This window comes from Loxodonta africana, chromosome 4 (assembly GCF_030014295.1).
Source record: "Loxodonta africana isolate mLoxAfr1 chromosome 4, mLoxAfr1.hap2, whole genome shotgun sequence".
NCBI lineage: Eukaryota > Metazoa > Chordata > Mammalia > Proboscidea > Elephantidae > Loxodonta > Loxodonta africana.
In genome coordinates, this window is record NC_087345.1 from 64,481,006 (window position 1) to 64,495,864 (window position 14,859).

Genomic DNA, 14,859 nt, shown 5'->3' on the forward strand with positions numbered 1-14,859 from the left:
GCTAGGGGTTAGGGCTGTGTCCCGTGCCTGCCCCACCTGAGCAAGCCACAATCAGCCCCCCCAGTCGGCACCAGGGAACCGCCGGGGCTCAAGGCTGTCGGGTGGGTCGCGGGTTCCAGAAGCGGTCGCTGGTTCAGGACGCAGCTTTTCGCTCACCTGTCACTCTGGTCAACTCTTTAGATCTGTGTTGGTTGGTCAGGGTTCGTAGATTGTCACGTATGTGATCGATTCACTTGTTTTTCCAAGTCTTTGTTGAAAGAGGGATCTGAGGTAGCATCTGCCTAGTCAGCCATCTTGGCCCCCTCTCCAAGGCTGTGGCTTTTGCTCTTCCTCAGTGAGTGCTTCAAGCCCTCCTCACTTTGGCAAGCAATGTTGTGTCATCTGCATATTGGAGGTTGTTGATGAGTCTTCCTCCAATCATCATGCCCGACTCTTCTTCACATAATCCAGCTTCTCGGATTATTTGCTCAGCATACAGATTGAATAAATATGGTGAAAGAAAACAATCTTGGCACACACTTTTCCTGACTTTAAACCATGCAGTATCCCCTTGTTCTGTTTGATTGACTGCCTCTTGGTTTAAGTACAGATTCCTCATGCACACAATTAAGTGTTCTGGAATTTCCATTCTTTGCGATGTTATCCATAATTTCTTATGATCCACACAGTGGAATGCCTTTGCATGGTCAATGAAGCACAGGTAAATATCTTTCTGGTATTCTCTGCATTCAGCCACGACCCATCTGACTTCAGCAACAATATTGCTTGTTCCCTGTCCTCTTCTGAATCCGGCTTGAAATTCTGGCAGTTCCTTGTTGATGGTGCTTTTGAATTATCTTCAGCAAAATTTTACTTGTGTGTGGTATTAATGACATTGTTCAATAATTTCCGCATTCTTTTGGATCATCTTTTTTTTTCTTTACTGTACCTTAGATGAAGATTTACAGAGCAAATTAGTTTCTCATTAAACATTTAACACACAAATTGTTTTATGACATTGTTTGCCAATCCATGACATGTCAACACTCTCCCCTTCCTGACCTTGGGGTCCCCGTTACCAGCTTTCCTGTTCCCTCCTGCCTTCTCATCTTGCCCCTGGGCTGGTGTGCCCATTTGGTCTTGTATTGTTTTATGGGCCTGTATAATCTTTGGGCTGAAGGGTGAACCTCAGGAGTGACTTTAGTAATGAGTTAAAAGGGTGTTCAGGACCCATATTCTTGGGTTCCTCCAGTCTCTGTCAGAAGAGTAATTCTGGTCATTTTTTTGTGAATTAGAAATTTGTTCTACATTTTTCTCCAGCTCTGTCTGGGGCCCTCTATTGTAATCACCATCACAGCAGTAGTTGGTGGTAGATGGGCACCATCTACTGGTGCTGGACTCGGTCGGGTGGAGGCTGCAGTAGATGTGGTCCATTAGTCCTTTGGACTAATCTTTCCCTTGTGTCTTTGGTTTTCTTCATTCTCCCTTGCTCCAGACAGGGTTGGACTAGTGGAATATCTTAGATAGCTGCTCACAAGCTTTTAAGACCCCAGACGCTATGTACCCAACTGTATGTAGAACATTTTCTTTGTAAATTATGTTATGCCAGTTCAGCTAGATGTCTCCCAAGATCATGGTCCCAAGCCCTCAGCCCAGTAATTCAGTCCCTCAGGGAGTTTGGATGAGTCCATGAAAATTCCGTTACCTCGCCTTGGTCAAGTTGTGCTGGCTTCCCCAGTATTGTATACTGTCTTACCCTTCACCAAAGTTACCACTTATCTATTGTCTACAACCCTCCCCTACCTTGTAACCATCAAAGATTGTTTCTTTCTGGGTGTAATCCTTTTTCATGGATTCTTATAATAGTGGTTTCATACAGTATTTGTCCTTTTGTGATTGATTTATTTTACTCAGCAAAATGCCCTCCAGGTTCGTTTATGTTATGAGTTGTTTCACAGATTCATCATTGATCTTTATTGTTGTGTAATATTCCATTGTGTACATGTGCCATAGTTTATCACTCATCTGTGGATGGGCATGTAGGTTGTTTCCATCTTTTTTGCTATTGTGAATAGTGCTGCAATGAACATTGGTGTGCATATGTCTATTTGTGTGATGGCTCTTATTTCTCTAGGATATATCCCTAGGAATGGGATTGCTCGACTGCATGGTATTTCTATTTCTAGCTTTTAAGGAAGCACCATATTGTTTTCCAAAATGGTTGCACCATTTTACATTCCCACCAGCAGTACAGAAGAGTTCCAATAATCTGGCAGCATCTCCAACATTTTTTATTTTCTGATTCATGCCAGTAATGTTGGGGTGAGATGTTATTTCATCGTAGTTTTGATTCGCATTTCTCTAATGGCTAGTAATCTGAGCATTTTCTCATGTATCTGTTAGCAGCCTCAGCGTCCTCTTTGGTGAAGTGTCTGTTCATATCCTTTGCCCATTTTTTAATTGGATTGTCTTTTTGTTGTACAGGTGTTAGATTTTCCTACAGATTTTAGAGATTAGAACTTTGTTGGATTTGTCATAGCCAAAATTTTTTCCCAGTCTGTAGGTTCTCTATTTACTCCTCTGGTGAAGTCTTTGGATGAGCATAAGTGTTTAATTTTAAGAAGATCCCAGTTATCTAGTTTATCTTCTGAAGTTTGTGTATTGTTAGTTATGGCTTGTATTCTGTTTATGTCATGTATTGGGGCCTCTAGCATTGACTCTATTTTTTCTTCTATGATCTTTATAGTGTTTGGTTTTATTTTAGGTCTTTGATCCATTTTGAATTAGTTTTTGTATATGGTGTGAAGTATGGGCCCTGTTTCTTTTTTTTTTTTTTTACAGATGGACATCCAGTTTTGCCAGCACCACTTCTTAAAAAGACTGTCTTTTCCCCATTTAATAGACTTTGGGCCTTTGTCAAAGAAGAGGTGACCATAGGTGGAAGGAGTTACACCTGGGTTCTTGATTTTTTTCCATTGGCCAATGTGTCTGTCATTGTACCAATACCAGACTCTTTTGACTACCATAGCCATATAGTAGATTCTAAGGTCGGGTAGTACGAGTCCTCCTACTTTATTCTTATTCTTCAATAGTGCTTTACTTATCTGGGGCTCTTTCTTTTCCATATAAGTTAATGATTAGTTTTTCTATCCCATTAAAGAATGCTGTTGGTATTTGGATCAGGATTGCATTGTATTTGTAGATTGCTTTGGTTAGAATTCACATTTTCACCATGTTGAGTCTACCTATCCATGACCATGAAATGTTTTTCTATTTACGTAGGTCTCTTTTAGTTTGTTGTAGTAGTGTTTTATAGTTTTCTTTCTATAGATCTTTTGTGTCCCAGGTTAGGTTTATTCCTAATTTTTTTTTTAAAGGGGTATTATAAATGGTCCCTCATGCATCTGTCAGTTTTTCATACTGTGAAGGCTTGCATGTTGCTGTGTTGCTGGAAGCCATGCCACCGATATTCAAATGCCAGCAGAGTCACCCATGGAGCACAGGTTTCACCTGAGCTTCCAGACTAAGAAAGACTAGGATGAAGGGCCTGGTGGTCTACTTCTGAAAAAGGTTAGTCAGTGAAATCTTTGTAAATACCAGCAGAACATTTTCTGATATAATGCTGGAAGATGAGCCCCTCAGGTTGGAAGGCACTCAAAATATAAGTAGGGAAGAGCTGTCTTCTCAAAATAAATTTGAACTTAATGACGTGGATAGAGTTAAGCGTTTGGGACCTTCATTTGCTGATGTGGCATTACTCAAAATGGGAAGAAGCAGCTGCAAACATCCATTAGTAATAGGAACATGGAATGTATGAAGTATAAATATAGAAAAATTTGAAATCATAAAAGTGAAATGGAATGCATAAGCATTGATATTCTAGGCATTAGTGAGCTGAAACAGACTAGTATTCACCATTTTGAATTGGACAATCATATGGTCTACCATGCTGGGAATGAAAAATCGAGGAGGAATGGTGTTGGAGTCATTGTCGAAAAGAACATTTCAAGATCTATCCTGAAGTACAACCCTGTCAGTGATACAATAATATCCATTCTCCTGCAAGGAAGATGAGTTACTATGACTATTATTCAAATTTAATCATCAACCACTAAGGCCAAAGATGAAGAAACTGAAGATTTTTACCAACTTCTGCAGTCTGAAATTGATTGAACATACATTCAAGATGCATTGATAATTACTGGTTATTGTAATAGGGAAGTTGGAAACAAAGAAGAATCAGTAGTTGGAAAATATGGCTTTGGTGATAGAAATGACCCCAGAGATCACATATGGAATTTGGCAAGACAAATGACTTCTTCATTGCAAATACCTTTTTTCAACAACATAAACAGTGACTATACACATGGACCTCGCCAGATGGAATACACAGGAATCAAATTGACTACATCTGTGGAAAAAGACAATGGAGAAGCTCAATATCATCAGTCAGAATAAGGCAAGGGGCAGACTGGGGAATACACTATCAATTGCTCATATGCAAGTTAAGTTGAAGCTGAAGAAAATTAGAACAAGTCCATGAGAGCTAAAGTGTTACCTGGAGTATATCCCACCTGAATTTAGAGACCATCTCAAGAATTGATTTCATGCATTGAATACTACTTACCAAAGATGAGGCAAGTTGTAGAATGACATCAAGGACACCATACATGAAGAAAGCAAAAGGCCGTTAAAAAGATAGGAAAGAAAGAAAAGATCAAAGTGGATGTCAGAAGAGATTTTCAAACTTGCTCTTGAACATCTAGTAGCTAAAGTGAACAGAAGAAATAGAGTAAAAAGCTGAACAGAAGATTCCAAAAGGATGGCCTGAGAATGCAAAATAAAGTATTATAATGACATGAGCAAAGACATGGAGTTAGAAAACCAAAAGGGAAGAACGTGCTCAACATTTCTCAAGCCTCAAGATGCAATATTGAAGGATTCTATGGGAAAAATACTGAACGATGCAGGAAGCATCAAAAGAAGGTTGTACCAAGAAGAACTGATCTATCTATATTCAATCATTTCAAGAGGTAGCATATGATCAAAAATCAGTGGTACTGAAGGAAGAAGTTGAAGCTTCACTAAATACATTGGCAAAAAACAACGTGCCAGGAATTGATGGAGTACTAGTTGAGAAATTTCAGCAAATGGATGTAGCACTGGAAGTGCTCACTCACCTATGCCAAGAAATTTAGAAGACAGCTACCTGGACAACTGACTGGAAAAGATCCATATTTATGCCTTTTGCAAAGAAAGGTGATCCAACAGAATGCGGAAGTTATCAAACAATATCATTAATATCACACAAAAGTAAAATTTTGCTGAAGATCTTTCAAAAGCGGTTGCAGCAGTATTTGACAGGGAACTGCCAGACATTCAAGCCGGATTGAGAAGAGGACATGGAAGAAGGGATATCATTGCTGGTGTGAGATGGATCCTGGCTGAAAGTGGAGAATACCAGAAAGATGTTTACCTGCGTTTTGTTGACTATGCAAAGGCTTTTAACTGTGTGGATCATACCAAATTATAGAAAACGTTGTGAAGAATGGGAATTCCAGAACATTTAATTGGGCTCATGAGGAACCTGTACATAGGTCAAGAGGCAGTCGTTCAAATAGAACAAGGGGATACTGCATGGTTTGAAGTCAGGAGGGGTGTGTGTCAGGGTTGTATCCTTTTACCATACTTATTCCACCTGTATGCTGAGCAAATAATCAGAGAAACTGCACTATATGAAGAAGAACAGGGCATCAGGATTGAAAGAACACACATTAGCAACCTGAGATATGCAGATGTCACAACCTTACTTGGTGAAAGTGAAGAGGATTTAAAGTACTTACTGATGAAGATGAAAGATTACCGCCTTCAGTATGGATTACACCCCAACATTAAGAAAACAAAAATCCTCACAATAGGACCAATAAGTAATATCACTATAAAAGGAGAAAATATTGAAGTTATCAAGAATTTCATTTTACTCGGACCCATAATCAACACCCATGGAAGCAGCAGTCAAAAAATCAAAGGACAAACTGTATTTGGCAAATCTGCTGCAAAAGACCTCTTTAAAGTGTTAAAAAGAAAAGAAGTCACTTCAAGCACTAAGGTATGCCTGACTGGAGCCATGATGTTTTCAATCAGCTCATACGCAGGTGAAAGTTGGACAATGTGAATAAAGAAGACCAAAGAAGAATTCACACCTTGGAACTGTGATGTTGGCCAAGAATGTTGAATATGCCACGGACTACCAAAAGAATGAAGAAATCAGTCTTGGAAGAAGTACAGCTAGAATGCTCCTTAGAAGTAAGGATGAAGAGCCTTCATCTCACATACTTTGGACATGTTATCAGGAGGGACCAGTCCCTGGAGAAGGGTATCATGCTTGGTAAAGCAGAGGGTCAGTGAAAAAAAGGAATACACTTGACGAGATGGATTGACACAGTGGCTGTGACAATGGGCTCAAGCATAACAATAATCATGAGCCTAGTGCAGGACCCAGCAGAGTTTCTTTCTTTGTACATAGGGTCGCTGTGAGTCGTTGTGAGTCGGAAGTGACTCAATAATAACAAAAACATTATAAATGGTACTGCTTTCCTGATTTCCTTTTTGTAGTTCTCTTTATTGGTGCGTAGGAATCCAAGTGATTTTTGTATGTTTATCTTGTATCCTGCCATTCTGCTGAATCTTTCTATTAGTTCCAGTAGTTTCTTGTTGAGTTCTTTGGGTTTTCTATGTATAGTATCATATCATCAGCAAATAGGGAAAGCTTTAATTCTTCTTCACCGTCTTCACCAGTCTGGATGCCCTTTATTTCTTTTTCTTGCCTTATGGCTGTAGCTAGGACTTGCAGCACAATGTTAAATAGAAGTGATAATAAAGGACATTCTTGTATTGTTCCTCTTTTCAGGGGGAAGATTTTCAGTCTGTCTCCATTAGGAATGATGTTAGCTGTTGGTTTTGTGTCCCATTGCTGTTCAGTCAATTCCGACTCATAGTAGCCCTATAGAACAGAGTAGAACTGCCGCATAGGGTTTCTAAGTGGTATGAATCCCACTTGGTCATGGTGTATTATTTTTTTATATGATGCAGAGTTCTATCAGCTAGAATTTTGTTTTGAGAATTTTTGCATCTATATTCATGAAAGATATTGGTCTGTAATTTTCATTTTCTTTTTTTTGTATGCATGGCGTCTTTGCCTGATTTTGGTATCAGGGCTCTGCTGGCTTTGTAGAATGAATTTGGAAGTATCCCTTACTTCTCTATGTTCTGAAATAGTTTGAGTACTACTGGTGTGAGCTGTTCTCTGAATGTTTGGTAGAGTTCTCCAGTGAATCTATTTGGGCCAGGGCTTTTTTGGGGAGGAGTTTTTTTTAATGGACCTTTCCAATCTCTTCTCTTGTTATACATCTGTTCAGATTTTTGACTTCAGCTTGTGTTAGTTTAGGTAGGTAGTGTGTTTCTAGAAATTTGTCCATTTTTTCTAGGTTTTCAAATTTGTTGGAGTATATTTTTTCTAGTACTCTGTTATGATCCTTTTTGTTTCAGTGGGGTCTATTTTAATGCACCCTATTTCATTTCTTATTTGGCTTATTTGCTTCCTGTTCTTTTCTTTTGTCAGTTTAGCCAGTGGTTTGTCGATTTTGTTGATCCTTTCAAAGAACCAACTTTTGGTTTTGCTGATTCTGTCTATTGTTTTCTTATTCTCTATTTCACTTATTTCTGCTCTGATGTTTATTATTTCCTTTTCTCTGGTGGCTGTTGGCTTCTTTTGTACAGCTAATGTTTTGATTTTGTCCTTTTCTTCTTTTTTGATGTGTTCATCTATTGTTATAAATAGACCTCGAGCATTGCCTTTGCTGTGTCCCAAATGTTTTGATATGATATGTTTTCATTTCCATTGGATTCTAGGAATTTTTCAATTTCGTATATTACCCAGTGGTTTTTAAGCAGGGTGTTACTCAGTTTCTATGTATATGGTATTTTTTTCCTTGCTCTTTCTGTTATTATTTTCTACTTTTATGGTGTTGTGATCAGAGAAGATGTTTTGTATTATCTCAGTGTTTTGATATTGTCGAGGGTTGCTTTGTCGCTAAAATGTGTTCTATTCTGGAGAACGTTCCACGTGCATTGGAAAAGAATGTGTACTTTGCTGCCTTTGGGTGACTGTTCTATATACGTCTACAAGGTCAAGTTGGTTGATTGTGGCCTTTAGATTTTCTATATCTTTGTTGAGTTTCTTTCTAGATGTTCTGTCCTTTACTGACAGTGGTGTGTTGCAGTCTCCTACTATTATTGTGGAACTATCAATTTCTCTTTTCTGTGCTGTTAGAGTTTGTTTTATGCATTTTGGAGCCCTATCGTTGTGCACCTAGATATTTATTATGATCATGTCCTCATGGTGGATTGTCCTTTTAATTATTATATAATGTCCTCCCTTATCTTTTTTGGTGGATTTTGTTTTAGATTCTATTTTATCATAGATTAATATTGCTACTCCTGCTCTTTTTTGGTTGCTGTTTGCTTGATACATTTTTTCCATCCTTTGATTTTTAATATACTTGTATCTTTGTGCCTAAGGTGTATCTCTTGTAGACAGCATATTGATGGGTCATACTTTTTTTATCCATTCCATCACTCTCTGTTTCTTTACAGGTGCATTTAAGCCATTTATGTTCAGCATGATTATCAACAGGTGTGAGTTTATTGCTGTCTTCTTGTAGTGCTTTTTTGTAGTGCTGACATTTTCTTTGTTCCTCTTACTCTCCTGTGCTGAATTCCTTTTGTTTGTGGGTATTCTTTTTGTTTCTTTCATTTTTGTGGATTTTGTGTTTATATTTTTCTTCTTTATTTTGATGAGTACATTTGTTACCTTTCTTTGTGGTTATCTTGAAATTTACCCATATCTTCCTTACTTCGAACCAGTCTTTTATTACTTGATATTGCCTGGACTTCCTCTACATTTGAAAGTTCTATAGCTACACCGTTTAGTCCCTCTTTTATTGTTCTGACATTGTTGTCATTTACGGATTGATGTTTCTAGTTCCCTTTAATAATTCTTGGGAGTTTGGTTTTTACATATTCCCTTAATTTCTGTTTATCTGGAAATGTCTTAATTTCACCATCATATCTGAGTGAGAGTTTTGCAAGGTATATTATTCTTGGTTGGCAGTTTTTTCTTTAAATGTTTTGATATGTCATCCCAATGCCTTCTTGATTGCATGGTTTCACTGAGTAATCTGAGTTTAGTCTTATTGCTTCCACTTTGTGTGTGACTTTTCATTTTTCTTGAGCTGCTGTCAATATTTTCTTTGTCTTTGGTTTTAGCAAGTGTGATTATGACATGTCTTGGTCATTTTCTCTTCAGATCTACCCTATATAGGGTTTGTTGAGCTTCTTGGACAACCAGCTTTTCATCTTTCACGATATAAGGGAAGTTTTCTGCCAGGGAGTCTTCAATGATCCTCTCTGTGTTCTTCATTTTCTCCCCTGTCCTGCAATTCCAATCACAAGCACATTTTTGCTTTTGACTGTATTCCACATAGTTTTTAGGGTTTCTTCACTTCTCTTCATTCTTTTCTCTGATTTTTCCTCATACGAAGTGCTGTCCAAGAATTTATCTTCAATTTTACTGATCCTGTCTTCTAATCCTTCAAATTGCTCATAAAATCTTCTATGGCACGGTCTATTTCTGTAATCTTGTTTATCTTTTGAATCTCTAATTGCTGTTTTTGTACAATTTCTAGTTTTTTATTTATTTCGACATTTTTCCTGTATTATTTTCCTGAATTCTTCCATTACTTTGTCTGTTTTCCCTGATTTTGTCTATATTTTCCATGATTCTGTCTCTTTTTTCCTCTGCATTTTCCTTCAACTCTTGGAGAACCCTGAATATCAGAATTTTGAATTCCCTATCAGGTATTTCCAGTGCTCTTTCTTCCACCAGAAGGTCACCTGGTGTTTTATTTTGTTTGCTTTCTGGAGCCATATTGTCCTATTTTTTTTTATATGCTTTTATATTGTCTGCTGTCTCCAGAACATCCTGGAATTATTTTCTTTGTTTATTGATTGTAGCTGTGTTTGTTTTGTCCTGCTTTTTTGTTATATTTGGTTATGTCCAAGCAGGCAGGCTGGCGTGTTTTGTGGCTTGCTCACCTGTGAGCATGATACTTCTTATCATCTTGTCCAGGTGAACAGAGTTGGTCACTTAGCTACGGTGCAGCAGGGAGGGTCCAGAGGGGGTGAGGGGTGGGGATGGGTAGTTCTTGGCAATAACTGGGACCAATGGGTCAGGGCTGGGGGGCAGTACACAGCGGGGTCTGGTGGACCACACTGGTGCTGTTTTGGGGCATTGCACTTGGTGTGCGTGGGTCACCTTTCTTTAAAATGAGTACAAATATGGATCTCTTCCAGTGGGTTGGCCAGGTAGCTGTCTTCCAAATTTCTTGGTATAGATGAGTGAGCATTTCCAGTGCTGCATCCATTTGTTGAAACATCTCAACTGGTATTCTGTCAATTCCTGGAGCCTTGTTTTTTGCCAATGCCTTCAGTGTAGCTTGTACCTCTTCTTTCAGTACCCTTGGCCCTCGATCATTTTACTTGGATCCGCAGTTAATATCCATGGAAACAGCAGTCAAGAAATCCAACGATGCACTGCATTGGGCAAATCTGCTGCAAAAGATCTCTTTAAAATGTTAAAAAGCAAAGATGCCACTTTAAGGACTAAGGTGCATCTGACCCAAGCCATGGTGTTTTCATTCACTTCATATGCATGTGAAAGCTGGACAATGAATAAGGAAGACCAAAGAAGAATTGATGCATTTGAATTATGGTGTTGGCAAAGAATATTGAATATACCATGGAGTGCCAGAAGAACAAACAATCTTGTCTTGGAGGAAGTACAATCAGAATGCTCCTTGGAGGTGAGGATGGCAAGACTTTGTCTCATGTACTTTGGACATGTTATCAGAAAGGACCAGTCCCTGGAGAAAGATATCATGCTTGGTAGAGTAGAGGGTCAATGAAAAAGAGGAAGACCCTCAATGAGTTGGATTGACACAGCAGCTGCAACAATGGGCTCAAGTGTAACAATGATTGTGAGCATGGCACAGGACAATGTTTAATTTTGTTGTATGTAGGGTCACTATGAGTTGGAACTGACTTGATGGCACTTAACAACAACATAACAGGGTAGAATATGAATGGGATCATCGTTTGTATGTATGGGTAGATTAGATGTTAGCTGTTTGTAAGTATGAAAACTGTCCAATTATAACAGAGTAGGGAGATAAACTGTTTACCAAACAAAGCCCTACAAGGAGGTTTTTGCATGTAAGGTAGTTAGGAGGTTTAAGTTTAATTGTTTTTTTTTTTACATGTTGTTGTTGTTAGGTACCATAAAGTCAGTTTTGACTCATAGCAACCCTATATACAACAGAATGAAACACTGCCCGGTCCTGCACCATCCTCAAAATTGTTACTATGTTTGAGCCCATTGTTGAAACCACTGTGTCAGTGTCTTCCCTATCCCCTTTTTGGCAACCTTCTGCTTTACCAAGCATGATGTCCTTCTCTAGGGACTGGGACTATGTAAAAACAAAACAAAAACAAAACAAAAACTACTTATTTACATACTTGATTAAATACTGTAGCATGCTTACAAAATAATAAAGCATGATACATTTGAATGGGGTGCAGATATAAAAGCTGACTCTTTGAAACTGCATAAAAGATTCATCCATATACTATGGGATAATCCATCATGTTTCAATTGAGAGAGAAGATTCTATAATTCTCTGTTCTCTCTACCCCGTTTTCTGCTGTCGAAAACTGGATCACATATTTAATTATCTTTTGGTTACTTTGAATGCCCAAATATAATGTTATGTCATGTTGCAAGATCCTCAACTCAGTAAATATTGCCTTAAGAACAAAGAATTAGTTTAACGGAAATGGAACATACTGACCCTAACATTGACTTTATTGTAGATAAATTCTCTTTGTGCATGGTAGCAGTAAAGCAAATCCAACATTGTATATATAAACTGGGCTGGAAGGAGAAAGACTGGAAATCAGGAGATGTGATGAATGGTAATAGAAGATTTGACTAGATACCAGATTCCTCTCTATAAAACATCCACAGTATGTAGGTTTTTCTTGGCTTGGAGAAAGGGATTTTACATGCAGTAGTATCCAGTACTACTACTGTGTTGGCGGTCCAAATCCATCAGGCGATCCTTGGAAAATCTATGGGGTAGTTCTACTCTGTTCTATAGGGTCGCTATGAGTTGGAATCAACTCGAGGGCAACGGGAACAGTGGAGTATCCAGTGCTTTCTGATGGTAATGATGGGAAAATAATAAGGGCTCAGCTTCATTTCAAAAGGGTCCTTGAGGTGTTTAAGATTGCTTACAATTTTTCTCTTAACAAAACACATATAAAAAAAATTAACTAGAATGAATGTATATTAAAAAAAAAAAAAAAAGCTACCTGTTGCCATCCAGTCGATTCTGACTCATAGTAACCCTGTAGGACAGAGTAGAACCGCCCCATAGGATTTCCAAGGAGCAGCTGGTGGATTCAAACTGCTGACCTCTTGTTTAGAAGCCATAAATCTTAACCACTCTGCCATATAGAGTTCCTAATATACTAGCCTTATTCATAAGTAAAATAGTAAGCTAAATGTCTTCCCCCCAAAACATATTTCTTCTGGATTCTTTAGGGTCTAAAATTCTATTATTAAAGATTTATAGTTTCGGGCTAAGTTTTTTTGTTTTTCCTGTTGTTTTCTTTCAAAGTCTAAATGCTTGTAAAAGGGAAAATTTATGAAGGTCATGGCTTAAGAATCACGTCTAAATTCCTTTATTCATAGCATAAGAAAAAAAAAGATTGAAAGTCTATATGTGTCAGGTACTGTACTAGCACTGACGATAAAAAGTGAACAAGCTCAGGTTCCTGCCTTCGAGGGACTAATTCATATCACGTTATCTTTCCTTATAAATTGGCTGTAGTTTCTAATTTTCTCAATTCTATCAATGGTACTGCCATTTTTGCAGGCAATGGAGTTTTTCCTGACAACTCTCCACAGGACTAATCATACTATTCCCTTCAGAAATGCCCACTGCATTGAAGTCAAAATCACATGGTTTAACACTCAGTTGTTCTCTAATTATTCAACATGTGATAAAGTTGCTTCCAGCTATATTATAAAATGCTTAAGGGCAAAGTTGGCTTTTGTCCTCTTTTAGATCTTATAGCCCAGAAGTTATCCAAATGCAGATCCTGTGACAAGCCCTTCAGTTGAATCTGATTTTGCTAAAGTTTGAGAGCCACTGCTCCAGACTATTATGTCTCAAAATTTAATCTGCTTACAAATCACCTAAAGATTAGATTAAAACTCAGATTCCTATTTAGTTGATCTGAGGATTCTGCATTTTTAACAAACTCGTAGATAAAGCTGATAATGATGCTTTAGGAAGTAGCCTGGAGATCAAATAAATAAAGCTTATAGTCCCAAGCACAGTTCTAGGAGCACGTGGAGATGTTCAACATATATTTAGTGATTTCAGTCCAGGACATCTTATTGTGAATTAACTTATACAACTGAGGGAATAAGTGTGTCTACAGCTAAGGAGTCCCTGGGTATTAAGAACAGTTAAGCATTCCACTACTAGCCAAAAGTTGACGGTTCACATCCACCCAGTCACACCTCAGAAGATAGCCCTGGAGATTTGCTTCCGAAAAGTCACAGCATTGAAAACCCTATGGAGCAGTTCTTCACTGCATAGGTAGGTGTTACCAGAGAATGGCCTCGGTTCTTGTCTCTGGTGTAGGAAAGAATTTAAACACTGAGACAAATAGTGCCAAGCGAGCAGAGATTTATTAGCAAGCAGAGAATTAGTAGTAAAAGTACACTTGACTAGGAAGCGTCAAGCAGGCTACTCAGGTAGAGAAAGAATCTGAGTTCCCCGATAGTCGTTTTTTTTAGGGTTTTATACCCTTTTTGTCTCTTTATCTGGCTATGTTAACATTTAAAAGCCAGGACAAGACCCCTCTATGAAGACTATTTCCTTGGCTTAAGGTTTAATCACCATGTTAGGGATCTTATCAAGTTAAGGACTTTATCAAATCAAAGACCTCTGTAAAGATCATTTCCTTGGCTTAAAGTTTAACTACGTAGGGACCATCTTATTGAGGAATGTCACTACCCCCTGTCTCTTCCTTTGTAGGGATTGTCTTATTGAGGAATGTCAGCACCTCCTACCTCTTCCTCTTCTCAAGTGCAAGCTCTCCCCCTCCCCTTTACATAGGGTGGCCACAACTCCACAGCCATTAACAGTAACAACCTACAGCTGAGAGAAAATGACTTGAAGAAGAATGGGGATCAGAGAGGCAAAGGAATAAAATTTATGTATGTAACAAAAAAATTAAAAAAAAAATTTGGCACTGGGTAACAAAAATTTTACATACCTAAAAATTTTGCTGAAGATCATTCAAAAACGGCTGAAGCAGTATAGCAACAGGGAACTGCCAGAAATTCAGACTGGTTTCAGAAGAGGACGTGGAACCAGGGATATCACTGCTGATGTCAGATGGATCTTGGCTGAAAACAGAGAATACCAGAAGGATGTTTGCCTGTGTTTGATGGACTATGCAAAGGCATTCGACTACGTGGATCATAAGAAATTATGGATAACATTGTGAAGAATGGGAATTCCAGAACATTTAATTGTGTTCATGAGGAACCTTTACATAGTTCAAGAGACAGTTGTTCAGAGAGAACAAGGGGATACTGATTGGCTTAGAGTCAGGAAAGGTGTGCATCAGGGTTGTATTCTTTCACCATACCTATTCAATCTGTATGCTGAGCAAATAACCCAA